The sequence below is a fragment of the Balearica regulorum genome, chromosome 6 (assembly GCF_011004875.1).
Source record: "Balearica regulorum gibbericeps isolate bBalReg1 chromosome 6, bBalReg1.pri, whole genome shotgun sequence".
In the NCBI taxonomy this organism is placed as follows: domain Eukaryota; kingdom Metazoa; phylum Chordata; class Aves; order Gruiformes; family Gruidae; genus Balearica; species Balearica regulorum.
Genome location: NC_046189.1, coordinates 30,718,752 through 30,745,052, shown reverse-complemented (window position 1 = coordinate 30,745,052; position 26,301 = coordinate 30,718,752). Strand labels below are relative to the sequence as shown.

The 26,301-nt window shown below is 42.0% G+C and overlaps 1 protein-coding gene across 3 annotated transcripts in view; it reads left to right on the top strand.

The window, feature by feature from the left end:
* Window positions 1–26,301, top strand: part of SEMA5B (semaphorin 5B) — a 272,595-nt gene that overhangs the window by 68,431 nt on the left and 177,863 nt on the right. For 2 of the 3 annotated variants that reach the window (XM_075757062.1, XM_075757064.1), the window contains exons 2-3: window positions 7,530–7,753; window positions 17,712–17,772. The gene's annotated coding sequence lies outside the window, so the exon portion shown is untranslated. The remainder of the gene's footprint in view (window positions 1–7,529; window positions 7,754–17,711; window positions 17,773–26,301) is intronic. The other variant, XM_075757063.1, reaches the window with a different exon arrangement.

Below are 26,301 nucleotides of genomic sequence, written 5' to 3'. Positions count from 1 at the left end.
CAATAGACCTAATCCTGAAGTCTTATCACTTGTTTACCTCAATGGGATTTGAGTGTGTGTGGAAGAGAGGGAGGGAGGGGCTCAGACAGGGTGTGCTGGAAATGCTTTCCTGGGAGGCTGGAAAGAGCCTGACAGGCTTAGGCTCTCCAGAAATGGGCCTAATTAGATTCAATAAAAACACACTTTGCTTCCCACTTTCTTAGCAGTGGTAGAAAGAGCAGGTGAGGATTCCTGTTTTCTGCGGAGGCTCTTCGGCGCGTGGGGGTGGCCCAGCCGTCTCTCAGGGACAGTACAGCTCACGCTCTCGTGTATGTGCTTCAGAGGTGGTTTGCACCTGAGACCTTCTTTCTTTCACATCCTGGAGGGAATGAAAGCCCTCCCAAGCTGGCAACCTCCTCTTATCTTTTTAATTGCAACACAGTCCATCAAAGTGATAACTAGTGTCAAATATAGGAGCAAATGAAAGCTGGGACGTTGTTGTCTGTTATCCTCAAGCTGGGCAGCAAGCTCTGCATTTGCCGTGTGGCTCTGGGGAAAGAACCTTGCCGGGGGCTTTGGAGCAAGTCCTGGCTCAGCCTGTTCCAGGTGCTGTCGTAACACCATAAAAGGCCTCTCATCCCTGCTTTGCAAATCATGGCATGCCAACAGTGCCCTCAGCACAGGTTTCTCCTACTCGTCTTCTCCCCGCCTCTTTCTCCCTGCAAGTTGAAATGTGTCTCCTTTATAACAGACTCAGCTTTTATTAGCCAAAGATCACGCCTCTTTATTAACCTTCCAATAAGGCTACATCAGCTGAGTGAAACACCATTCAGCAGGGCATATGGTATCATAAAAGTCACTGCTGGTGTCACACAGCTGTGTACAATGCAGGAAATGGAGTTGCTGCTTTTTGCTTTTTGTTTGGTTTGAGGCTTTTTGCTTTTTACTAAAGAGATGGAAATAGTTCTTTTCTTCTTTTGTGCTTTCTGGTGAGTGACTTATAAACAGCCTGTGTAAAATTGGCTCTAGAAAATATAATCAGAAAAATATATAAGCTGTTGCATTGGTTTTATGAATCCCAGGTCATGACACAAGGGAGATTCCATGGTAAAGTTTTGTTAAAAGTAAAGGAGGAACCCTAAAAGCTCTGCTGCAGATCCAGGGAAAGTAAAACTTTGTCAAGCCAAGTAACACTGGGCCATCTTGTACTTTATCCCCTGCTGTTTATCTAAAGCACATTTCTTACATTCAATAGATTTCGACTTCTGGCAGTTTATATCTCCATGAGTTTAAGAGCCTTTGACTAATTAAGAGCAGAGAGATTTTCACCATGCTGCCACAGCCCCACTGAAAGAATAATTTCCAAGTGTTTTGCTCTCTGGGGGCATATGAGGCCAAAATTATAAATAAATAAGTGTCTGTGTACATATACATACATATATGTAGGTGTTCAGGTTATACTTATATCCATACCCATATTTGTTTAAAAAAAACCCTTAGAGTTGAGCACCTTCAGAGGGCAGAATGTACGTACTGTAACACAGTCTTCTAGGTGGGTCTCCGGTTGTGTTGTAAGCTATCTGCAAATTAATCGTGGAAGAAATTTAAGAGGTTTGATCCTACGGGTGAAGAGGCGCATGTGTTGGTGTGAGTGCATGTGCACGCATGCAGAAAGCGACTGTGAGGGATGCCTGTGCTTAAACTGATCAGACAAGTTTTATTACTTCTGTCCATCGATGCTGTTTTGAAATATGGCAGGCTGATCCTATTAAGGTAGCTCAGAAATGCCTTTCCAAAACGGCTTTTGGGCCCTGGTTCCCACACTCATTTACTGCCTTGATTCACTTCAAAATCTGCTCCCCTCAGCATTTGCTGCATTTGTGTACATAGATGCATTGAAAAATGGATTGTTACCCAGTGGTTTTCTGTAGCAAAAGGTGGGTTTTGGTCCAGATCTAGAGAAGGACATACAGGAAAAGATCACAACCGAGGACGTGACTGTGTCAAATTGCACATGAAAAGCAAGAAAGTAGTACGCATATGAAAGAATGCAGCTGAATTTAAAAAACATACAAATGAAGGGAGAGGTAATTCAATTGAAACTCACAACTGCATTAACCTTACTGATGTTGGACAGTGCCTGCCTCCACAATAAATCCCATGTGCCAAAGTTCAAGATTCAGATTAAGGAAACCATACAAGTCCTTAACTTCATACCTGTTTGGCAACATGATCCAGTGCCTGTTGCACCTCTTGGAACCTGGTTGCCAACTGACACTGAGACCCCGCAGATTTTTAATGGCAGGTAATTCCATGTAGAGATAGAATCATAGAATCATAGAATATCCTGAGTTGGAAGGGACCCATAAGGATCATCGAGTCCAGCTCCTGGCTCCACACAGGACCAGCCAAATCAGAGCATATGACTGAGAGCGTTACCCAGACACTTCTTGAACTCAGTCAAGCTCGGTGCTGTGACCACTTCCCTGGGGAGCCTGTTCCAGTGCCCGACCACCCTCTCAGTGAAGAACCTTTTCCTGATATCCAACCTAAACCTAGATGTTTGCGGTGCCACAGGGGGAGAGTCTGGTCTGAGCCAGAGACTTCAGCAAACATAACCTGAGTATGAGTGATGCAAAAAGAAAGCAGTCAGGGAAAGAAGGATTGGTTCGTGGAAGTTAACAAAACACCTCTCATTTTAGTGTGATGTGTTTGAGAAGAACAAAATCACTCATAAGGCCTGAAGGATGAAAACCAGTTTTGTCAGGAGAAGAGAATTTCCAAATCTGTTATGCTGTTGCTAAGATCACACCCATACTATCATGCACCAAGATCATGCTCTCAACTTCAGAAACCAGTTTCCAAAGGAAGACCGCTACATTAAAGGAGGTACAAGAGTGGGAATTAATTTAGCCATTTCATCTAAAGAAATGTTTAATGGCAGGATGATCATCTTAAGGGTCATTTAGTACCAGGAAAAGGAAATGACACATAACACAAGTAGTAACACAAAAAACTATGAATTCAATTTAATAAAGGGCAAATTCAAATTGGAAATGAGGCTAAACCTTTAGATGGTTTAGGACAGACAGAAAGGGGAATCGTTTGCTTAATGAGGTGGTTATGACAAACTAGGGAGAAATATTCTGTTTTCTGAATTCAGCAAGTGTGGACTTGAATCTTTCTTGCCTGATACGGTGGGTTGACCAGGGAGTCCAGCGGTGTTTTGTCAGCCTTGTCTATCATGACCATTAGTTGCATTAATAACCTGTATTTGAATAAAGGCACTACAGTAGCATTGATACATGTTAAAAATCTTTCTTTCATCTCTAACAGTGAAGAAAGAAATTAGATTTTTTTGTGGCTTCACAAGTTAAGTGTGCTGTGTTGTACGAGCTGAGATTTATAGACCACATGGAGATTTACAGCCTCACAGCATTTGTTTCTGGTCAGAACCATGTTACAGAAAGGCTGGTGGGGATTTTTCTGGGGGTGGCCTGGGACTTGGGTGCTTCGCTCTTCAATATGTTGCAGAGACAACTGGACACCCCAGAGGTACCTGTTCAAAATCCGATTCTGTATTCCACTTCCACTGTTTCTTTGAAGCAGAACTGACCTGATGGCTGTTAGTATTGCAATGGTTGATCTTAATTAACCACCTACAGGTCTTGCTGCTCCAAATGGGCTCTTAGTCCCCTGCCTGCTGCAGCACTTTTTAGGACCATGTCTGAAAACAGCCTCGGATCTGTGTTGCCAAGAAGGCTTTACGAAAAAAAGACTATGAATGCATACTGCCAGAACCTCACATCTGAGTGAAAGTGGACCAAATCTATTTCCAGTGTAAACTTACTGGAATTAGTGAATAATGCAAGAACTGATACTGATATTTAGTCAGTGATTCTAATATGATGAAGACAAGTGATTAACAAAAGTGTTTATTTCTTTATGGCACAGATATACAGTTGATATGTCTTGCTTAATTTTAAATATATTGAGGTACAAAGTACCTAATTAATGAGGTTTCATAGGGATCCCAGTTAACATCTAATGATCACCAACTGGTGGGTTTTGCAATGTCTGAAAATGCAATGAAATGATAGCATTCGGTGCATGGAAATGGCTCATACTGTTCAACACAGCTGATGATTACTATGTTTAAGTAACAGAATTCTCATAAGGATTTGAGCTGCTCAAAAAGTAATGCAATTTTTCCAGAACCTTGATAATGATCAGGAAGTAAATGTAAAACTGTGATCTCATGTCATTTGGAAAGTTAATGGACTAATCTGATGGGCAGAGCTTCCTAGGGATCTGACTGTACACTGAAAAAGAAAAAAAAAAAATTTAAGGCATTGGTCTCATCAATGGAAGTGGAGAGGACAGTAGTTTTTATTCCATAATTATCTGAGATGAAAATGGGTGATGTCCCAAAGAGGAATAAAGCAGTGTTCCTTTTTGTGAGGAAAATAGGTCAGCCTAAATACTAGCATTGGTTGTTACATGCTACTATAGGTGTGTATATTGGAGAGCTGGTTGGAAAATTAATTTAGTCCTGTAAAAGCATTGCTTTTATAGAAATCTTTCTTTAAGCTTTGAGATTTTCATTGGAAAAATTGAAACTTATCAGTTTCCAGCTACCAGAAAGTTTCAGATGGGAACCTGGTTTCTGGTCAGGTTTTTTCCCCCAGCACAAACACATAAACTTTTACAGGAGTAGCGGTCTTTACTGGTGTGGATGTTGTTTCCTCTACAGTAGAAATTAATCCATTTTTGCAATCTATTCTGTTTTATCTCTTGGTTCTACAACATCCCTTACTGGATGTACAGGCCACCTTAACTGCTAGCTCCTTATTCCAGTTGTGAGTTTCTAAGATCTGGCTTCTAAGTTTCTGCTCCAGTCATAAGTTTGTAAGGTGCTTGGCGGGCTTGTCATCACAGTTGCTCTCAAATCTTCTCTACTCTTTGCAGATGAGCTGAAAATTAGTTATGAAAATTAGTGGTGTTCAGTGAAAGCAATGGCAGCAGCTGCACTGGCAGTAAATGTCAGAGAAAGTAGTTGTAAAGGCTGAGCAAAGTAGATGCAAATTTTCAAGAGTAAGTGCAAGACATTTTTCTGAAATAATAACTTAATCTTTCTGGCTGGGGTCAGAGAATGACAATCACAGATTTAATCCACCCCTCATATGAGTTGTTGAAGTTGTTGAATAATAACCCATAAAATATATACTCGTAGAGTTGTTCCAGGACCCTAGGAAAGGTAATGCTCCCTGGGTGTTTTGTGGGAATATATTTTGGACCTATATATAGCACGTTACCAGTCTTCATCAACTAATATGTAGCAATTACTGAACTCAGCTGTGTAACTGGGGAAGTTGAGTTGTCAGCAGGAGGTCCGAGAAAATGATCTGTTGGTTTCTTCTTGCCTTCACTTCTCAGAATAAAGGTCCTAGATGCCCCTATCAATGCCCACAAGAATGTGTGTGTTTGCACTGAGCAAAGGAAGTATGGACCTGCAGAAAGCTGTGCGATTAGCATTAAAACATGCCTTCATGCAGACAGTCCTCTGTGTTGTTAAAAGGTGAAAGCATGGGTGTTTCAGAATTTGTTGGGATATTTTATATAGCTTAGGCAGGCTCATGTCGTGTTAATAGAAAGCAGAGTTGATTGGGAATGTGCTCGTAGTTGCAGGTCACTATTTCAGATATGGATATATACATCTCTCTGAATAGCCAGTAACTTTGTGGCTTAGACTTTTGGCTGAGAAGTGAAAGACAACTGTTAGGGAGTGTGGTTAAATTAGGCAGCATGGAGAGTTAAACTTGAGTCATTGTGTTGTTCCTTAGGATGCAGATGCCAGGCGGTTTTTCCCTAGAAGGTCTCATTTTTATCCCCATATAAAATGGGAGAAGCTTTGTGGGATGAGAAAACTCTTTCCTGTGTTGTTAAACTAAGGACTTATTTCCAATATTTTCCCTTCTTTATGAAGGCGTCAGTCACCTTTTCTTGGTTAGATACCATAGACTAATTCCTGTCTCTGCTCTGGGTCTGTTGTTGAACAGAGTAGTTCATCACCAAGGGAAAACAAGTCTTTCTTTATAACTGTTTCTCTTCATTTAATCTCGGCTTGTCAGTGTCTGGCAGATTCTCCGTCTTTACACCATTCCTCTTCAGCTCACTAACAGAGCTGTTATTAGCTCTGCATATAGGGCAGGCTTGGGGATTTCATTACATCTCTGAAGTTTTGGTCACTCTTTCTTGGGTTTTCTTTGAACTTTGTTTTCTTCATAGGTGAAAAAGGCCTGGTTCTGCTCTGAATCTGCTCTTAGCTTTGTATGTTCTTAACACTGGTAATTACTACTGGACTGGAGTGACCTGAAGCAGTGCTGTAACTGTGCCTGACATTGCTGTTTGGAAAAGCATTTATGATGTTGGCATGTGTATCTCATTTTGTTAAAGTTTACTTGTACTGTTTAGAACACTAAGGAGATTTATAATTGCTTGTTTTGTAATATAGCCACAAAGAATTAAGCAAAGGCTTTATAAGTAATCTCTCTTTTCCTCTAGCCAAAGAAACACTGTCATGTTTTCATATATCAGCTTATTTAGGGTCAAAGTTTGGCTTCTCTCTGCATTTGATAGGCATATATAAGTGCTGCATCTGAGTAGTTCACAGAGGAATTTGGCACTTTGATTTTTAAATGCGGTGCCAAACACGTGGAGAGAACAGTGTAGCTTGATTAGAATAGAGCCCATGCAACGATGGGAGGTATATTTTCAGCAAAAATTGCAAGAAGAGACAGCGACTTAGGAAACCAATTGCAATTAAAATTGTAACCAAGTTGATACTGGAGATGGATAACTGCTATCTTTAGATATTTGCTAACTAGGCAGAAACTCAGAAAGTAAATGTTTTCTGGGAGCAGAGATATGGAGGAAAGATGGCTTTATGTTTAAGACTCTACACTGGGACTCAGAAAATTGACTTCAGTTCCTTTCCTGGCTGCCTCACAGGATGCCTCTGTAGTCTTGGGGATGATTACAAACTTTTTACCATATGTTTGTGCTGCATCTAGTGACCTGGAGCCCTCATTTTAGTTGAGCTTCATGAAATTCTAGCCTACCAAATAATATTTACTCATTAGTCTCTACCAGAAAGTAAACAAATGGTCTTTGGAAAAATTAAACTGAGTCATGCTTACAATGAATAGGGATTCCGTGTCCTGGTCAGTGATGGATGAAAAGTAGGGCCTTCGGAGATGATGACTATATCAGACTCGACACTCAGACCAGGCATGGGATCATTTAAGTTGTTTCAAAAAATGTTGTGAGGAGGGAGAAGGGAGAAGGGGAGGTGATGCTGACCATGAAGGCTATGAGCTATTTTCCCAAGATCTTAGTCACGTAACTCAGGAAAGAGGAAGGACCTGACAGAAGCAGAGAGTGCCTTCCTCAAAGAGGACTTTATAACATCATTATTGCATCAGCCAAATGCAGGCACACTTCTTTTTAAATGAAGGGAAAAAATACCCTTTTTTTTTTTTTTTTTTTAGATAAATTATCCACAAACAAGCTTATGAGAAAAATAGAACGAAGAAGGCCAAAGAGGCATGCCAGAGAAGGAAGTCTGCAAAGTCCAAGAGTTTCAGAGAAGACTGCAGTGGGACTGCCTCTGAGAGGGAGCGTTTACATCACTAATTCTTGACAGGTTTACCTTCTGGGACTCTGACCTTGGACTGCTGCCGGGACATTTGTCTTGGACTTGGCCTCTGGGCTGGTGAGTTAGTGATGGAATGACACACATCTCTGTTGTGCTGAAACATGATGTTTTCATATTGCTCAGCGTGAGGGGTTTGGGTCTCTGATCATTCTGTTTCTCCTGCTCCAGTGATGAGAGGACGTGTCAAGTATGTAAAGCACAAATCTGGGAGCTGGAAGACTTGGTCTCTCTTTCTGAGGCTGCCACGGCCTATTTGTTATTTTGGACAAGGCAAAGAATGACAGACGTTGGATGTAGGGTTTTCCAAATGGCTCAGGGCTCTCTTAACTCTGCTGTCATTGGACTCAATGGGACTTTCTCCCTTGACTTTGTTGGGAACAAGGACCTTATATTTCAGACTGCATGTGAAGTAGGCAGGTTTCTGTAATCATTGGGATACAAAAAATGCATGTCTGTTGCAGTGCAGGCAACTGATGCAACTTTTGCAGATGATGTTTAGCGGGCAGGGGAAGCACATTTTAACTAGAAAGGTAGGTCACATTCAGGCCCTAGTTATACCAGTTCAAATCCGAAATAATGTTTTTGGTGTGTTTAGCCAGAATTTATTTTTACATAAATACCTACTACTTCACAATCACTCAGTATAGGTGTATGTAATGCAGTATAGGCAGGGGAATTGTCAATGGAAATTGAGTAGTTTGGTACTAGACTATATCCCAGACTCAGTAAATAGCATTGCAAGGGGTTAGCTTTGTAATATTGCTTTTCCACTGCAGCATTACAGGAAGATACTATTCACAGATTGTGCCCAGTTCGTGCTCTCTGAAACTAGGAAAAGTTTCCACTTTGCAAAGGCTAGAGCTTCTGTATGGAAAATAGAAAAGCATTTTTAAGTTCCATATGGAAAATTAATTTTTATTTTGACAGAAATATAAAATATTTCTCTTTAGTTTTGTAGAATGATCGATCCAACACAGAGTTTTCAAGAATAAGCAATCTGGTCCCATCCTGGTGATTAACTTCCCTTTGGACTGTCTGGATAGGGGTCTGCACAGAGTTGCTCCAGAGGAAGTGGTGTGTTGGTCCTGCAGGCAGCTCCCAGCCTGGGAGTTCTCTGAAAAAGAGGAGGTGTGAAGGAGGCGTCAGGAATTGATCAAGTGATACCATCTGCAGAGAAGTCTGCAGAAAGGTGATCAGGAAGCCCCAGAAATCCCAGATCCGCTATTCGTTGGCAGGTTGGTATACTGAGCATAGGTTTGGTCATCTGACAAGGAATGACAGGGCCACATGGCCCAATCCTGCTGCTGGAAAAAGATACACAGCCATAGGGACTGAGTGTCACTGACCCTAGAGAAAAAGGAATAGTTCTGTGCTCCTTATGCTCAGGAGGCTTGCTCAGGCAAGTCCCTCCTGTACTGTGGGCAGTCTAGAGGCTGAGGAATGTTGTCTTAGTGAGAGCTGCTTGACTGCTTATTGGGCATCCTAGAAGCCCTGTGCGTTTGATCTTAAAATCTGCTTGGGCTTCAAGTATTTCGGTTTGTGGCATGGCTGCTGCAAGCTTGGGGTTGCCGGCCTAGAGCCGTCAGTGCTGTAAAAGCACAGACTTTTTAGCTGTTTCTCTGGCATCTTGCAGCGTGAGCTGGCGGGGACCCACACAGGGTGCTGATAGAGACCAACAGGACAAGCTTGGTCCCTCGCACCTCTTTTTGTGATAAACCTGGTGAAACCAAAAGACTGGAGGTGTCAGTGTTGACAAATCAAGCTTTACTGTCAGAAGAGAGTTGTGCTGGGAATTTCCTGGGCAGATCTACTTACTGCGTCCCGAGTCTGGTTTAGAAACAATTGCAGAGAGTGAACTTTGCTCAGTGGGTTTACTTCTTTGATCTTCATTGCCCAGAATGGTGCTCAGCAGCTATACTCTTTGGAGGAGGAAAGGCAAAGAAAAACTAAAAGATATTTGCAGTTATTTCCCATTTCCTCTTCAACTCTTTTTGTATTCATATTCATATTTTCAATGCTAATGACAATCATGACTATATGCTAAAAAGATCCTCTGTCCCTTAAAACTTCTCTTGGAATAGCCAAAGACAAAAAAAAAAAAAAAAGTAATGAACTAAAGCTCCCTCGGAGTCTTTGACTCATCCAATCACCTAAATTAATCGGTGTTAAAGAAAAGTGTGCGGCCTGGTGTGACCACCCAGGGTGCTCTGTCTGTCTCCATGACTTACATTGCTTTGTCTGGGTATCACAGCGTGCATATGGTGTGGGATTATGCTCTGTCCTCAGGTGCCTGCCACACTTATACTGTCTAATCAAACCAAATTCGGGATGAATGTCGGCTACAATGAAGAACTATTTCCAAGCAGCTGTAGGTGTAATTCAGGCCTTTTAGGATCAAATTTTCACCTCCAGCATAAATCTACTGAATGAAAGAGTTTATTTAGATGCACACCTGCTGAAAGTAGAATCTAGACCTAAATGTTGTCTTCACAGAGTATCTTGGGCCCTGCCTCTGTGATCTTCCATGTATATATATGTGCTTTTGGTGACAGCCTTAAATTAGTAGTCATGGCTGTATGTGGGATAGGCAGGAATGAAAATAGTGCCTAACTCCATGGCGTCCTCGGTAGAAACATCGCAAGCAAGTGGGACTAGTTCTTGGGAGGCACCAGCCCATAAGTTGGGGTTCCTCACTTCCCCTAGCTGTGCTACTGGCTTGCGGTAAAATCCTTTGCAAATCACTCACCTTCTCTGGAGGTTCAGTTTTGCTTTTGTAAAGCAGGAACAATGATTCCTTTCAGCTGTGCCTCCACAGCGGTGATTGAGCGGGGCTAACAAGCAGTAATGCAGTCTTCAGGGAGCAGCAACGCTGAAGCCACTCTAGCGAGTATTTTGTACTAGGAGAAGAATGGATCCTTAAAATATTTAATCAACAATCTCTGCATATACATACCCCCACTTCTGCATTAAATACTCTTAGTGATTTAGGGCTTTATTATGTCTTTCTCTCTTTTGTTTATCTCATGTTCTCATCAACAGGAGCTTCATATTAGGCTATGATAAAGCTTTTTAACCGTACTTTTACTGGATATAGTTGTTAGGAAATCTTCTGCATACTCTCTTTTTTTAAACAGTGACCCCCTTCTCACTTTCTGAACTCTCTTGACTTTTTTTAAAGGGAAGCAATAATGAATTTCCATATGGGCTATACCTTGTAAAAAGATTATCTCCATTTATTCTTTTTTATAAAGTTTTCAGAAGGGAAGGCACTGTCCCAATGCACAGAAGCAATTTTTCTTTTCAATGGATCCTGTGACTCAAATCTAAACCTTTGCTCTCAAAGGAACACTTTTCAAATGTTTACTTACTGCTTGATTCCTGATAGGCAGTCTGGAAAAAAAACAGATGAGGTGTTGCTCCTGAAAGTTACACTGCTTTATATTGTTTGAAAGGCAGAGATTGAACTGATTTGTCTAGCAGCTTGCCTTTTCTCAACTAGGGGAAAGAGTTCCTTTGTAGTTCAGGCTTTTATCAACAGCCCAGTAAAAGTGTTTTATATATATACATAAAAAAATCATACAAATTTATGTAAAGCCTTTCATCTTGATAGCTCCAAAGTAGTTGACAAATTTGTCAAATAATTTGTCAATCTACTTTCCTCAAAAGTTATCTTTCTCCAGCACAAAAATGGAGGTATTTCTATGCTCGATGAAACTATTCTTGCTACTAATATCTTTTTAAAGTAACCATCAGACTTGTAATGAATGTATTACAAAATTTTAATCTAAGAATTTTAGAAACTTTTTCCTGGTCATCTGAGGGGATTTAATTAAACATGAAGCCACCTTCTTGTTCTAGTGAGGCCGGGGGGGAACTGGTGCATGAGGCATGCTGAGCAGGAGAGGATCAGCGCTGTGTATGTGCTGTGGGTAACTGGTGAAAAAAAGAAAAATAATACAACACTGAAGACAAACCCAGGTCTCAGATCCCCTTCTGACAGTCATTTGGTGACAAATTCCTGTTCTGCAGCACAGCTGGAACAGATTGTTGTGTATGGGCAAAACCTGCATGAACTGATGGGGATGCCTGCTCCTCTTTGGCACCCCCATACCCGTCCCAGGCTTGGAGAGGAGCCTCTGTGCCAAGAGTGGGTTGTCTTCCCAGGGCTGGTGATGTTCCTCACAGCAATTTGCCCTTTACCTCACTGGTCACACCATGACCTTCCGCGGCCAGTATTTCCATATAAGCTTTATATACGAGCATTTGCCTCTTCTGGAAGGGCTCTGCATATTCATCCCACATACATACGCACTCTGCATCTGTGAGACTTCATCAGAGGATCCTCTTGGCTGCTGACCCTTTCCCTTGTGCAAGTCATTGGCTACCTTGTAAGCAAACACGTTGCAAAGTGACTAAGGGTTTTGTGATGAGATCCATAGCTTGAGTGTGTTAATGGAGTCAAGTACTATTTATTGGCTCCAGCGTATTTCACTGCGCCCTTGGCGCATTTGTGCTTCCTGTATGAAACTTGGCTGAAGGAGTCAGAACTGCAAGACATCATCCCAAATTCCAGCTGGGATGCGTAACTTGGCTACATGACACTCTCCCCTCTTTGCCCCCCTTTGCCGCTTCCCATGTTAAATAGTTTCTCAGGACTCAAAGGGGAAGGAGGAGGTAATCTCCAGGCCAATGATTCTGTTAAATAGAAAAATTGCATAAATAAATTAGCCAGGATTAATAGTAAGAAATTGTCACTTGTCTTACTTGCCTGGAAGTTGTAGCTTGCTGAAATGACAGTCCTTGTCTTGCTGTTGGGGGGGTTGGGATGCAGAAAGTGAATGCTGGGGGTAGGGATTTATTTTACACATATTTTCAAGTTGAAAAAAAAAGTGTGATTTATTTTCTTTCGCTGCAGCCTGCTCCCAATTTTCAGTTTACATTAATAGCTGTGGGAACAGCAGTTCTTATTGCCATATAATTTAGGTATTAACACTGTGTCTGGTTTGACAGTACATCTCTCTTAATTTTTTTTTTTATTCCCTTGCGATCATAAAATATGTATCAGCCTTCCTTTTTAATCTCCTTTGGCATGTCCAGCTAGTTAATTTGTGTCTTTCTTTCCTCCTTTAGAATTTGATTTTTCTAACATCATATACTTAACCAGAAGAAACAGAGCAACTCTCTATTAATTATTTTTTATTAGATATTTCTTTGAATTCATATTTAATGGAATGATTTCTCCAGGAGCCCCTAACAGCTTTCTACCCGAAATGTTTGCCTCATTGATATTTTAATTGCTGTAATAATCAGCATTCTGAAAAAGAGGTCTTTCCCCTAGCTCAGTAAATCCATACTGTCTGAGTAAAGCATGTCTGTGATTTATGTGCAGATAAACAGCTTTGGATTCTATCCAATCACTTCATCAGTTTTAATTCGGCTGCCTAATCAGTAGCAAACAGGAGGGTTGTTTTTTGTTGGTTTTTGCTTTGTTTTGTTTTTAATGGAGTGTGGGGGGGTGTTAATACAGGGTTTGGCATGTTCCCCAGAATGGCACAGATAGCTCCCCATTTCTCATCATGTTTGTGTCAAAGTCAGCTCTAACTTTCTGAAAGAGTTTATAAGAAGGGGATGAGATGCCAAGACCTGCCTTTGGGCTTTCGTTGGTATCTAAGGAACCATACAGATATGCAGCCTGAACAACGAGTCTGCTCTTATCTCACGTTTTATAAAGGACATCCCTCAGATGCCTGAGAAAAGTGGAAGGGCTCATATAGAAGCAGATTTTATTTCCTGTGTGTGTTTACGGGTTGATGTCTTCAAAATTATTTTCACGGCAATCATGTTACTGCTGTTGCTGTTTCTTAATAGACACAATGACTTCGATGGGCTGCAGGAGGCAGAGGTGCCTGGTGCCTGTGGGGTGCAGCTGTGTAGGGGTAGGAACAGTGTAGCCCACTCTCAACTCCAGCCTATAGGTTGCTGTACGTGTTGGCTATGTGCTCAGTGGTCCAGATGACCCCAGACTGAGGCTCTTCTAACTTCAGGCTTGTGATTAGAGTTCCTGACCTCATTTTTTGTCTATCATAACCCAAGCAAATGCCTGTTAAGGTTAAAACATTGGACCATTTACATTATTATCTATTAGCACCATGTGTCCAGAGGTGAAGCGTTGTCCGATTTATAAGCAGCCTCTGAAGGATTAGGGAGAGCAACCCCATTTTGGTCATCAAATCTAGGGCAAGCAATACCATCTGTAATAATAAAGCTTACCTAAAGAGCTTAGCGTGGTTTGAGTAGTAAACCATGGTGATGTGTCTCTGAACCTTGTCAGCTGTCCTGGCTGCCCTTCATTCCAGTGTGTAAGTGTGCCTGGCCACTTCTCTTACATTGGGGGACTGCAAGAGACATTAGTAGCTTGTTTTCTGTGTCTGTTTTTTCCTGTTTTGTAGCAGCCCTTGCTATGTAAGCAAGCAGCAGACTTGGGAAAGCTGTGCTAGGCTGGATGGCCACCACTGGAGTGTTTAGGAGACAGGTTAATTTAGAAGGAGAAGACATTGGCATTGCTACTGTGTCTTCTTGGGGGTTTACATCCTAACCCAAATAACATATACTACCTTTTTTTCTGTTTCATAGTAATACCCAACAACTCTGTGTTTCACTATTACAAAGAAGAATCCCAACCAGAGCTGCTAAATTCAAACTTTTTGGCTCAGCCTTAATTCCTTGCACACACCCATAACTGCTTTAAATAGAGCTTTGAATCATCATGAAATTCAGAGAGTTAGGCTGGGCTGGAGGGAAGGGCAGTAGACAGGGTTTGTGGCAGTTTGGGATCAGTTCACAGTGCAGATGTGCATGTCCCTGGGGACCTTGGGCGAGGTGTTTAGTCCATCCGCTGTGCTGGGTTTTTTATAGCTTGCAAAAGGGCAATAAGACCTCCCTGCCTTAGACTGGGGGTGAAGAGAGGATAAAACCCATTAATGAAGAGAAGACATTCAGATCCTGTGGTGGTTCTGGTACAGCTCTACCTCAGCTACAGCAGTCACTGGGCTTCTTATGTGCTGTGCTCGGAGATTTTTCAAAAATGGTTGTGAGCATTTTTATACTCTTATTGTGCATGGTCAGAGGAAGGCAATGTGGCTTGCCCTGTGTTGGAGAGCAGTCAACAGCAAGTTTCCAGCAATGCCCCTGCCAGCAAATCCCACTCAGCAGAATTCAGCTGGGAGCCCTGGAGATACAAGCGTAGCCTTGGGGAGAGCAGAGGTGCCTGCTTTCTCCTGCTCCACAGAGGTTGTGAGTCGGTTATTGCACTAGTCCCACAGGTTTCTTGTCTCAGGATGGGCAGTTTATTCTTTTGATTTTGGAATTCCCTGCTTTTGGCTAAGACAGCATGGATTTGGAGGTGTGTGTGGAGGGGGAAGTTTGACCATTGTACTATGGTACTTCTATTATCCTGCTTCTTTTTAATTGATGACAGAACTATGGAGGGACTACCAGGCTTGGGATTTTCCTTGCTTTGACTGAGCACACTCTACACGTCTGGTTCTTTTAACCTAAACATGAGCTCTAAGCATCTCGTTCTCTGTTAAAAATGTGAAATGAACTTCCAGAGTCCTGAAAGATGAAGACTATCCCATCTGTCTATCTGCTGCTTTAACAGAGAGATAGGAAAGGTTTCATGCTGTAACCTGAGAGGCAATTCAAACATCTGAGAAGTAATTTCAGGAGAAGGCTTGACTTCTTGCAGGTCAAAGGGCGGCTTTAGGGAATCCTCTATTATCTGGCCAGAAGGGAGCTATTATGTTTAGAGAGTTAGGCAGTTTGCAGACCAAAAACCCTTCTGGTGATCAAACCTGAGAGTTTGTGCTGACCAGTGGCTTACTTCTTAGAAAAGACTACCAGTCCTGGAGGTTTGAGCTAACAGATGTATTTTATTTACTTAGAGCCTGGTATGCTGGGCTCTGAACTGCGTCCTGAGATATCATCAAAAAAGCATTTCCACTGTTATCATTTTAAGGAGCAAGAGTCAACTGGCAGTGAAGGCTGAGTCCTTTTGTCAGTGCTCTCCCACCCCTGGGTTCCCTTGGGTTTCCCACCTTCAGGATTCAGCCCTGGCAGAACAGCTGCAGAAATTTTCACATCTTCATCCCTTTCTTATGATTTCTTCCACAAGGGAAGACTGGTAGGAGAAGGAAAGAAATGTGAGAGTGTGTATGCATGTTAGTCTTAAAATGTTGAAAGAAGGGACTGTGGGAGCATTTTCTGGGTTATAGAAGTGTGATGAATGAGGCTTCTTGTAGAAAACAATTGCTTCAGTCCCCTCAGTGAACTGGGTGGCTGGTTTCTCTGTTGCTGCAGTTTGCTTTTTTCAGATATTGCTACATTTATTATGACTTTTTATTTATATTTTATTTTCACTTTATTCTCTACCTTTCCCCTTTTTCTTCTTCCCTTTTCCTTTTCCTGATTCCTACACTATCTAGAAGCCATTGTTCAAGGAAGAATTACCAGGGTGGTGAGATGTCTGCCTATGGTTGAAGTCTGATGGCCCATCCCTGAGAGCAGCACCTTAACCCACAGGAGCCCTTTGGCATGATATAGAGCTTTGGCAGATCAGATTTTACTTTCCCTGGAAAAAACATTTTGTCTTTTTTAGTACCTCCATTCCTTGTCCATGATGCAGAGTTAACAGCATGTGCTCCTTCTCAGGACTGCAGTGAGGAAAAACCCATCTGGTTTGTGAATGCTCAGACATTGGTCTACTGGAAGCCATGTAAATAACTAGATAAATGATTTCAGTGAGATTGTCTGTCGAGCATAATAGGTAGCAGGATCAGAATCTCTTCACAGTGAATCATTTCTTACTGGCTGAGTGGGATTTGTGCTCACAAGCCATTGTGCAGAAGCGTCCTCTGATTTTTGCTGTCTCTGTCTTTTCCCTGCCTACACATTTAGCTCCTTGATCTCTTGCTGGTAAGCTCCAGGGAGCAGAGACTCCCATGGCCAACATCTGCACAATGCTTAGCACAAAGAGTTCAGGCATAGGGTAGGCTTTGGAATGCTGCCATAATATGAAACTAAAGGATAAATTATTAGAAAATAATCTAGAACTTGTTATAATTTTCTATAATTTTTGCCTCTTTACTTTCATCAGATTTTGGTGGAATTGGGGGTTTTGGATAAGACAGAAGGGTGAAAATAATGAAAATAACCTTTGAGATGTGGGTTTCTTGAGCAGATTTGTTCATTCTGTGCTTTGTGCACACCCTTGGTGTTTCAAAGAGGGGAGATACGGGCTCACAGCTAGCATGCTAGCTGTCTGCCCTGCCAGGCTGGCTGTGAGACCTGGGGCAAATTGTGTAGGCTGTGTTCACACATCTTCATCTGGCTGCAGCTCCTGGATTGACTTGAACAGTTTAAATAGGTCTTTACTAACCCATATCTGACTGCATTTGTGAGTAGTTCTGCTGACAGAATGGAGGGTGCAATGAACTCCGGCAGGGGTGAATGATGAGGCAGGGTGATGGGTGGTGGGGACAGGAATGTCCCCAAGCAGAACGCTGCAGTGAGGAGTAAGATGTGTGTTCACAGCCTACATTTCTCACTCGTGCAAATCTCCCACTTGGAAACTGGGACAAGAGTGATTCCTTGTTTCTTCCATGAGGACGAAACATTCAGGATTGTGAAAAGTTCAGGCAGGGCTGCACAATTTCTAAGTTAGATTATGTTAAAATATTTATTGTTTCTACAAACAATTGCTGTTAGCAAATCTGTATGCTAGGATTTTTGCAGAAAGCAAATACGAAGAAAAAAGATTGCAGCTGGAGCAGGTTTTGAAGCAACCTTCAGATGAGCATTAAGGAAAATTTTTACACTGTTTTGTGGTTAAATAGTATGTTCTTTACATTTTGTTTCCAAAATAATGTCAAAAATTGATGTTAAATTCTCTTCCCCATCTGATAGAAGATGTAGTTAGGAATATCCACTGAAGACTCTTTTTCTGGTGTTTCCACAGGTTACTAAGGTTTTTCCCTGGAGCGTGACTTCGAATATGACACTTCAGTAATGCAGAGGCTGTAAGTAAATAATACTATGTTTGCAACTCTTCTTTAACAGCGTGTTTACACTCTTTCCAGAGTTTTGCTAGAACTCATCTTTGCTAGACTCTACCTTGCAACGAGCTTGCAAGGAAGTGACTGGAAGATGACACAGTTCTAAAGGTGGATCATGCCATTTTAGGCACTTTATCAACTTCTTGTCTCATTTAAGAACTCAAGTAAGGCTTGCTTAATCTGCAGGAGGAAAGACAAAGACATCTGTCAGTATTGCAGGAAATGCCACAGCAGACAAAAATAAAAATACCTCATTAGCGTAGATGAGCAGTGAATAAAATGCGATGATGCATTACCAAAAGCTGGCATATAGTTGGTTCCCAGGCACAGAACAAAGGCCAAGAACCTTATTTTGCTTGTGATACCACTAATTAAAAAGGCATACTAGAAGCTGAATGAATGAACCCTAGGGGCTGCTGCCCTGGTCATGTATTTGTTGGCCTTTGGTAACTTGGTGTCAGACTTGTGTTTCTGAGGAGTCTTATCACAGAGGCAAACTTTTGTGCGATTCCTGGTTGTGAATGCTTGAAAAAGATACAATTTCCTTCTGTTCCTCAACTTTTCCTATCTTTTTCTAAGGTGAATTAGTGATCTGTTAAATTTGGTAGCTCTTTTCTGAATTCTGCATTGTTTTTCCTAATCAATTCTCTCAGATCTGCTCAATCTCCATTTCATTCAGTCAGCTACTCAACATCCAAACCTTTTGTAATAATGAGAGTGCTATTTTTTCCTTTTATTTCAATTGTAGTTGATGGCTTTCGTCAGGTGTTATCATATAACTCAATCACTCGCCATTGGAATTTGTAATTTAATCAATAAGGGACGGCATTTTTCTCAAAGAAATCAAAAGAGAAAGAGCTCAAGGAAAATGCACAGTAAAAGGAAGGTGAACAAAAAAGGATGATAGGAATTGTGGTTGGCACTTAATAGCTACACACCCTGGTGGCTGTATCTGCCTGGCAAGTAGCAAGCAAAAGAGATACCACTATTTTAGAATTAATGAATTTAATGATTGCACCTATGCACTCATCTTGCAACATCTAGAGGGAAAACCATGGGTGTTACTTAAGTTGCTATGACAAGTACTTTCTATCAACTCCACCACAGTGAATGGTGTTAGGAACCACGCACATGAGCAGTGAATTCACACTAGCAGGTTGATATCAAAAGAGACACCAAGAGATGAAACTGCTATGCGAGATCCTCCAACCTTTCCCTTCACATCCCTTTGCGGCATTGCTGTTGCTTTAGGCAAGGGCAGAGAAGGCAGTGTTGCAGCATCAGACCACTCTTGTGCTCACTGAACAGCTCAAGGCTTTGCAGCACAGGGATCTCCCTGGCCTCAGTAAAAGGCGGCTGTGGCCTGTGTACCTGCTCTGTCCCCTGCCTCTGTGTTTGCTTCCACTGCTTCTGGTGCCCCAAAGGAGGGGGTGGTACTGCGCCAGCTTGGCAGGATGAGGGGTGGCTATTCATTACCAGCAGTGAGAGCTTTCTTGGTTTCGTGCCTTGGCCCATCTGAGACATGCAGTGTCTGGAAGAGCAGCTCTGCCGGTTCTGCTGCAGAAGTGAATTTTGTCCCAAGGATGAAGGTTTATTTTGCTCTCAGCCTCTGGAAGGCAACATGCCTTTTTCACACTGCCAAGCAGCTTTGAGCAAGGGAGTGATACTGAATGCCCCACTGAAGATGCACTTGTACAGGTCACAGCTGGGAATCTTTCCTTGGCTGTTTGACTTCAGAGGGAAATTGTCTGGACAGGTCTCAAATATCAGGCCTCTAAAGAGTGACCCATGGTTTTGCTGATAAACTGCTGATAAGTATTATGGTCTCAACTTGGCAACATTCACAGAACACAAGATGAAAGGTATCAAAATTATTCATTCAGGAAATGTTAAGATTTAAAATTACGGTGAATTATTTGGTCTTTAAGGGACATCAAAATACTGATTTGCTTATGTCCCTCCCACAGCCCCACTGCTAACGCTGTAGCCGCATTTTCTGCAAATGAAATGTTGAGCCAGCCATTGAAACAAGCATCTTGGGGGATTTTTAGAACGTTTTTAATCAAAGCAGGCACATTAGTAAGGAAAGGCTTAAGAATACAACATTTTGGATAACATATGATGTGGGGCATTTGTCTCAAAGATTTTAGTACTTCCTTTGAGTGCTACTCCAGATTGAGTAAAGAGGTATTCAGAGAGTCTTTAGGTGCTTATTTTCAACCTGGGTTGACAAACTTTTCCTCTGCTAAGCGGACAATTTCATAAGACAATAAGACAATCAATTGATGAACTCTAAAGTGAATAGTCTTAAAAAAACTTACCCCAAGCACTCTACAGCAAAATCTATCACTTAATTGCGATAGAGACTTACCTCAAGGGTTTGTTAAGTGTTGAACAGCATGAATTGAAGAATGCCTGGACAAGTGCTGCATTGAAATGGCTTGGTCCTAATTTCTCAGCAATTCTGTCTTCCTCCGGCCCTCTTGAATTCAAGTCCTGCTCCTTTTTGCACAGCTGTACTAGAAAGTTTTGGACAAGGAATGTATGAAGTATGCCAATCAGACGGCTACAAAATCTGCAGAACTGCAACTGGCCAACTTCTGACAAATCACTCCCTCTGCCCTTGGAAAATTTCATAGAACTCTTTTCTTCTGTGAGCAATATTGTAAATATTGGTTCATCTTTTTTTCATAAACCTATGTTTAAGTCTCTTCCCCAACCTTTCAACAGTGCCAAAGCATTACCAAACACGCACTATGTGGTTCCTTCTGGTGCACACCAAATAATGTCATCAAAGTCAATGCAGTTCTGCCTGCCGTGTTTGGCCAAATATAAGAGCAGAATTTCTCCCACTGAGTAGCTTAATGTGCCTTAAGATTAACTTCTTGCAGCAACCAGACTTTGACTGGCCAAAGCAGTCGGTGTTTTGCCTAGCCAGGCAGCCTAGGGAACCTAACTGTAAGAAGTGAAAAGCTTCTGATGAGAACTGAGGTTGAAAGCATTTCACGGGGTTGATTTAGCACTGAAGAGCTCAGTGCTTTGTGGAATTGGAGCATCCTCAGAAATATGCAATGGCACATGCAAACTGCCTTGTGGAATTGGAGCATCCTCAGAAATATGCAATGGCACATGCAAACTGCCCCTCTGTCCTTCCCATAGTAATGACTTCCTCTTTTCACCTAAAAAGGAGAACATAAGTAATTATGCTTTAGTCCCACTTGTCAGTATTTTGCACAAAATGCCTCCCTCAGAGCAGAATAACTGGGAGGTTGAGAATGTGTATACTATGTCCAAAAATGTTTACATATAAGTTCATTCCTCCTCTCCAATATCCCTTGCTTTTAAGCCACTAAAACATTTTGAAACACTTGGATTGTTTTTTCTGTCCTTCTCCCAGCACCAAATCACCTATTTTAGTGATTCCATGCAGATTAGGAATTTGGGGAAAAAAGCACATTGCGGCCACTTTTAGCTCATCTCCTAAAGGACATTGAGTTTTGCTTCCACTGTTTTTGAATTCAACAGGCTGCAGAAGGATTGGGTGTCATTTAGCTATTAAAGATTTTTTGTTTTCCTGATCATTGTGAAGTAGCATCATTAACACAGGCAAATTACCATGCTTCACTGTGCTGTGTCCATGGTGCATTAGAGGCCTTTTCCCATTGGTAAAGCTGGGTCTATTCTTCTGTAAAATGAGGGGCCCATTGGCAGTTGTTTGGCAAGTGAGACAGAGGGACTGTTTAATGAGAAGGAGAGTGGTCTAATAAGAGGGAAGAAGTTGAACGTGACAAGTGCAGGGAAAGATAGCAGAAGGCTGATTTATAAATCACTGCATAATTGGGCCAAAATAGTCGCCTGCTTTCAGCGGGCAAGGAAGACGGGAGCTGCAGTTTGAGTGTGAATGAGTAACATGATTTTTCCAAAGTGCATTTTAGAAAAGTCAAGCACTCCATTCCATTTCTCTTCCCCACACCAAGTGCTGTGCTTTCAGACTAATGGAAACTGGTTTGTATTGTTTAATTTTCTTCTTTGAAACGGTGTATTGGCTTTTGGTGAAGAAATTGGACTTATGCTTGAATATGTCTGGATTTTACAAATAGGTTTTTAGTTTAATAAGATGAAACCAATTAACCAGAAAAGTCATTGCCAATGGATTTTACAAGTACATAAAAATATATTGCCTTTTCTTGAAACATTTCATCACCCTTTTAAATGTTCCTTTTTCTTTCCTTTGCCACCAGTGACAAAGCACTGTGATGAATTTATCCCCTCATGCCTTTTCCTGAAGACATTGATCTCTGGCCCTGATTGTGTGAGTGTATGTGTGTGTGGGGGCGCGTTGTGGGCATGTGTATATTCATCTATTTATTTCTGTCTCACTTTGCCCCTGGTATTGTTCAGTGCATTTAACTTGTGGCCTGAGGAAAAACAGAGCACACAAGCTATAAAAAGGTGTTCTTAAAAGGTTACTTAAAGTGGCACAGGACCCAAGGGCTAATGAACGATCTCTCAAAACTAGGTGTTAATTCAACCACTGAAACATTTGGCACAGCAGAGACGTTGAGGAAGGCAGTAGCACCTGATTGTTACCCCACTGCATCCCTGGGAGAGGAAATGTCTCCTGGAGACTCTTCTGAGGTCCCTCATTACACCAGCTTTGCCTTGCAAGTGAGGGTGGAGACAGGGGCATGCTCTCCTGCAGCTGCACAGAGGTCTGTGGAAATGAGGTCTAGTCTCTGCCTGCCTGTCTCTGAACAGTATTGCACATTTAATCACCTCTAGTGATATTTTACTTCCACTCTGAATAATTAAATTGGAGGGAATTTTCATATGATCCCCACCAGCCTCCTGTACCCCTAAATTGCCATCAACTCTCTGCCTTCAAAATGGCTGGGTGACACACAGGACATGGGTGCATGCAGAGGAATTACAGAATTTCTCTTTCCATTACCTCAGCCCTCCCCATTCCCTCGTAGGCTTGCCTTCTGCTTAAATTGCAAAGGATATTAACTTCTATGAGCTTGTGGGGCGGTACCCCAAGCAGGCACTGCCTTGGGATGACATGGTTTTCCCTATTGCAATCAGCTCTGCGTAAGTTGAAGCATAAGGAGTCTGCTTTGATCCCTAATAACTTTGCTAGTTTGCTTTAGTTACCAGCTGATGCAGAGGTGACTAAACATGGTACTTTGGGGTAAAATAGGGTGTCTGTCCAAGTACATGGCACATGACACTCAAAATTAGCTTTGGCACATGACACTCAAAATTGCAAACAGATATGTCTGTTCACACCAGCTTTGCCCAATCCTTCAAGAAAACATCTGTATCATCTGAAACAATAACAAACACTAAATTTTGGTAATAGGAAAGGCTTTAATTATCTTCTTCCACAAGCAGTGGGAGTGCCCTGCAGGGCAGTGCCCTTTTTGCATCCCTGCTTCCATTTAGCAGTGGTTATCGCATTTTAAAAATAAGTCTAGCTCTTTTACCAGCAGCCTGACATCATTACTGTAACTGGTGATTGAGTTGAAGGAAATGATTACATGGAAGGCTTTAAGGAGACACTCCTTTCAATGGGGTGTGGACTTCAACACAAACCAAACAGTTTCTCCAAGTCCTCCTGGATTTGTGAAACTCTCTTAATTAGCCACACCAAGTTGTGAATGATGCTGCCCTTTCAAAAAGCCAGGACAGCCCAACACCTCCTTCCAGTAGCTGTTGTGTGTGAGCAGCATGTGCTGGTTTACATCCAAGCTCTTCCGCTGCTTATTTAATTCTCACTTCTTTTTTTTTTTTTTTTTTTTGCCTTTGTTGAATTCCTAGGCTGTCCCTCATATTAAAATGACCTTGTTCCTCCAGGGAAACCTCCCCCCCATTCAAACAAATGGTACCAATACCAAATAACCGCTTTGTGGTATCCAGTTTTGTTCTGCATTTGTTTTAAAGCTTCCCAGGAACCCTTGGCTACTTCGCGCAAACTGCTAACTTGAGGGTAATAATTTTGTCTGGGTTTTGTCACAGAAATTCAATTAAGGAGGATTATGAACACAGTTGTAGGCCTGTTTCATTTACAGTTGCAAATGAAACCCAGGCCACACACTGATCGTTTATATAGGAAAGGAGATGCTGTGTAGTTTTGAGTGGCTGAATTACCTGCATGTTCCTTTGTGTGGCTTCACTTATTGCAGAAGGGAGGGGAGGGAGACTTGCAAAATGAATAAAGGAGTGATGGAAAGGCGGGAAAGAAATCACCAAGGGAAAAACTACCCCCACTGCTTTTCCCGAGGAGGCACGCTTCCCGTCTACACATAATAAACTCCACAGGGAATTTCTTCCTCCTTAGAAAACATATCCCGAAGGGCAAGAGTGAGTAGTCCTTTATTTATTTATTTATGGTTAACAAAGAGCAATATTCTGTTTTCATGGCCTTGGTTTGGCTCCAAGTCCCAGAGCCACCGGGGGCAAGGCATATGGTTTCACTTTTTTTTTTCAGTTCTTATTTCTGGGCCATGCAAGCCAACTTTTTTATTCCTTTTTTCTCTTTTCAAGTTTTTCTGCAAGCAGCTGAATTCCCCAGGTAGGAAAGGGGAGAGGAGGGGGAAGGGAGAAGAGGACGTTTACCAGATTGGAGCAAAATGATAGCTGCTGCAGAGGCTGGCTCCTGGTGGAAGCAGTGTGTTTGGAGATAATGAAAGAAGAAGGGATTTTGTTTATTTTGTGGGATGCCTTTTTTAGTTATGAAGGGCAAAACAAAGGCAAAACTTGTCTTGGTGTCCTCTGATGAAATATCTGTGTTTGTAAAGGAGCAATATATCTCAGCTTTGCTTTGTGACAATAAACTTGGGAATTACTTTGCACCACTCTGGAGATATGTGAAGGGCACAGTGCTTGGTCATCTCCTTTTCCTCATACGGGCTTGGTCCCACAGCTTTGGGCTCCGTCTTCTAACCCCTTGGCTGGGAAATCCCACACTGATTTCCCTGGGGTGTTGCCTGCCTGAAGACACATAGGTTGTGGCCTCCTATTACTAATAAGGCTTAGCTCTCATCTACTAAATTTTATTCACCATTTTGCAGGTGTGGAAGAGAGAGGTGCCCAAGGGTGGAAATGCAGCTCCAGTTGAATCAAGAACAGGAACAGCCCCAATCTCCAGTCCCTGTCCTAAGTATCTCCTGCTAGTGAGAGCTGGAGTGTCTGCTAAGGGATCTACACCATGCATTGCCTTTGATTAAAGCTCTCCTCAAGTATAGTCTATTTAACAACTCATTTTCCTTTTGTTTCTTGCTTTCTTCCTGATCCTTCAGTTCCAGGAAGGGTTTTACTGTCCTTACTGTGGTTTCAACTACGTGCCCAAGAGGCTTACTGGATTCTTCACCAGATAAGGCAAAATAAGCTCTTTTGTTTCTGCCTTTAGATCAGATGCTGTTTCTATACACCTCTCTGTATACAGCCTTGACACTGTTAAAGTCTGAAAGAGAGGCAGGCAGCTTATTAACTCTCAAAAACTTCAGCAAAATTCACTGGAAGTGATGCAGTGAAGTGTGAACAATATCTACCTTTGCTCCAATTCCAGGGCAATTCACCCTGTGGTGAGGGGCTTTTACAGCGATTTATATTTCTCAGTTGTTTTGTGGTAGAGTTGTCTTGTGTCAGACCAAACTTCTTGTTGAGCAAAATCTGGATATAAAAAAAAAGAAAGGCCTTATATTAAAGGATGATCTGTGAGTCTCTTAGCTTTTGGGCACCTTTCCTGAAGAAGTTAGGACAATGGAGTTCAGTGCCCTCAGCAGCTTTCAGTCCAGGTGAACATGACTTTGGAGAGGGTATTATGACTAGATGGATTTGAGTTTGAATAACCTTGCAAAAGTCACTGAGTTTATGCTGACACAAAAACGCCGGGGGAGAAAAGGAGGAGGAGCAGGGTGTTGCATAACTATCAGGTTATTTTTTTACAGCTGATTGGGATGATCTATCATAATCCAGTTTTGATGTATAGTGGAGGAAGGAGCTGAGCATCTCCAAAGAGTGACTCATCAGAAGGGCATACCCAGAGGCGACAAGCACCAACCTTCGGGAGTGCTGATCTCCTCCCACTGACGTACCAAGCGCCTCACTGCCTAGCCAAGCCCCGCTTTCAGGTGAATAAAATAGGGTGAGATGAATCTCTGCCTACGTTTCAATCACATGTTTTATATTTGGTTAAGCATATAAAAATAGCCCTTTTTTTAGCATCTTTCAATCTGTAGATAGTAGAGTTAGATCCTTAGCCAGCATAAATGAGTTCAACGTCAGTGCTGAAGAACTGATTTTGATGGAATAACTTCTGCTTTGCTCCAGTTCAAGCGGAGTCAAATCTCTGTGGAGTTTTTGGGGGTTGTTCAAGTAGTACCCCTGATCTTAGTACCTAAACCTCCGCAAAGGGACAGAAAGGGATGGTGCAGTAGGAAGGTAGACATGATTTGAGATGATTCCTTATGTTTTGCATAAAGTGCTTTT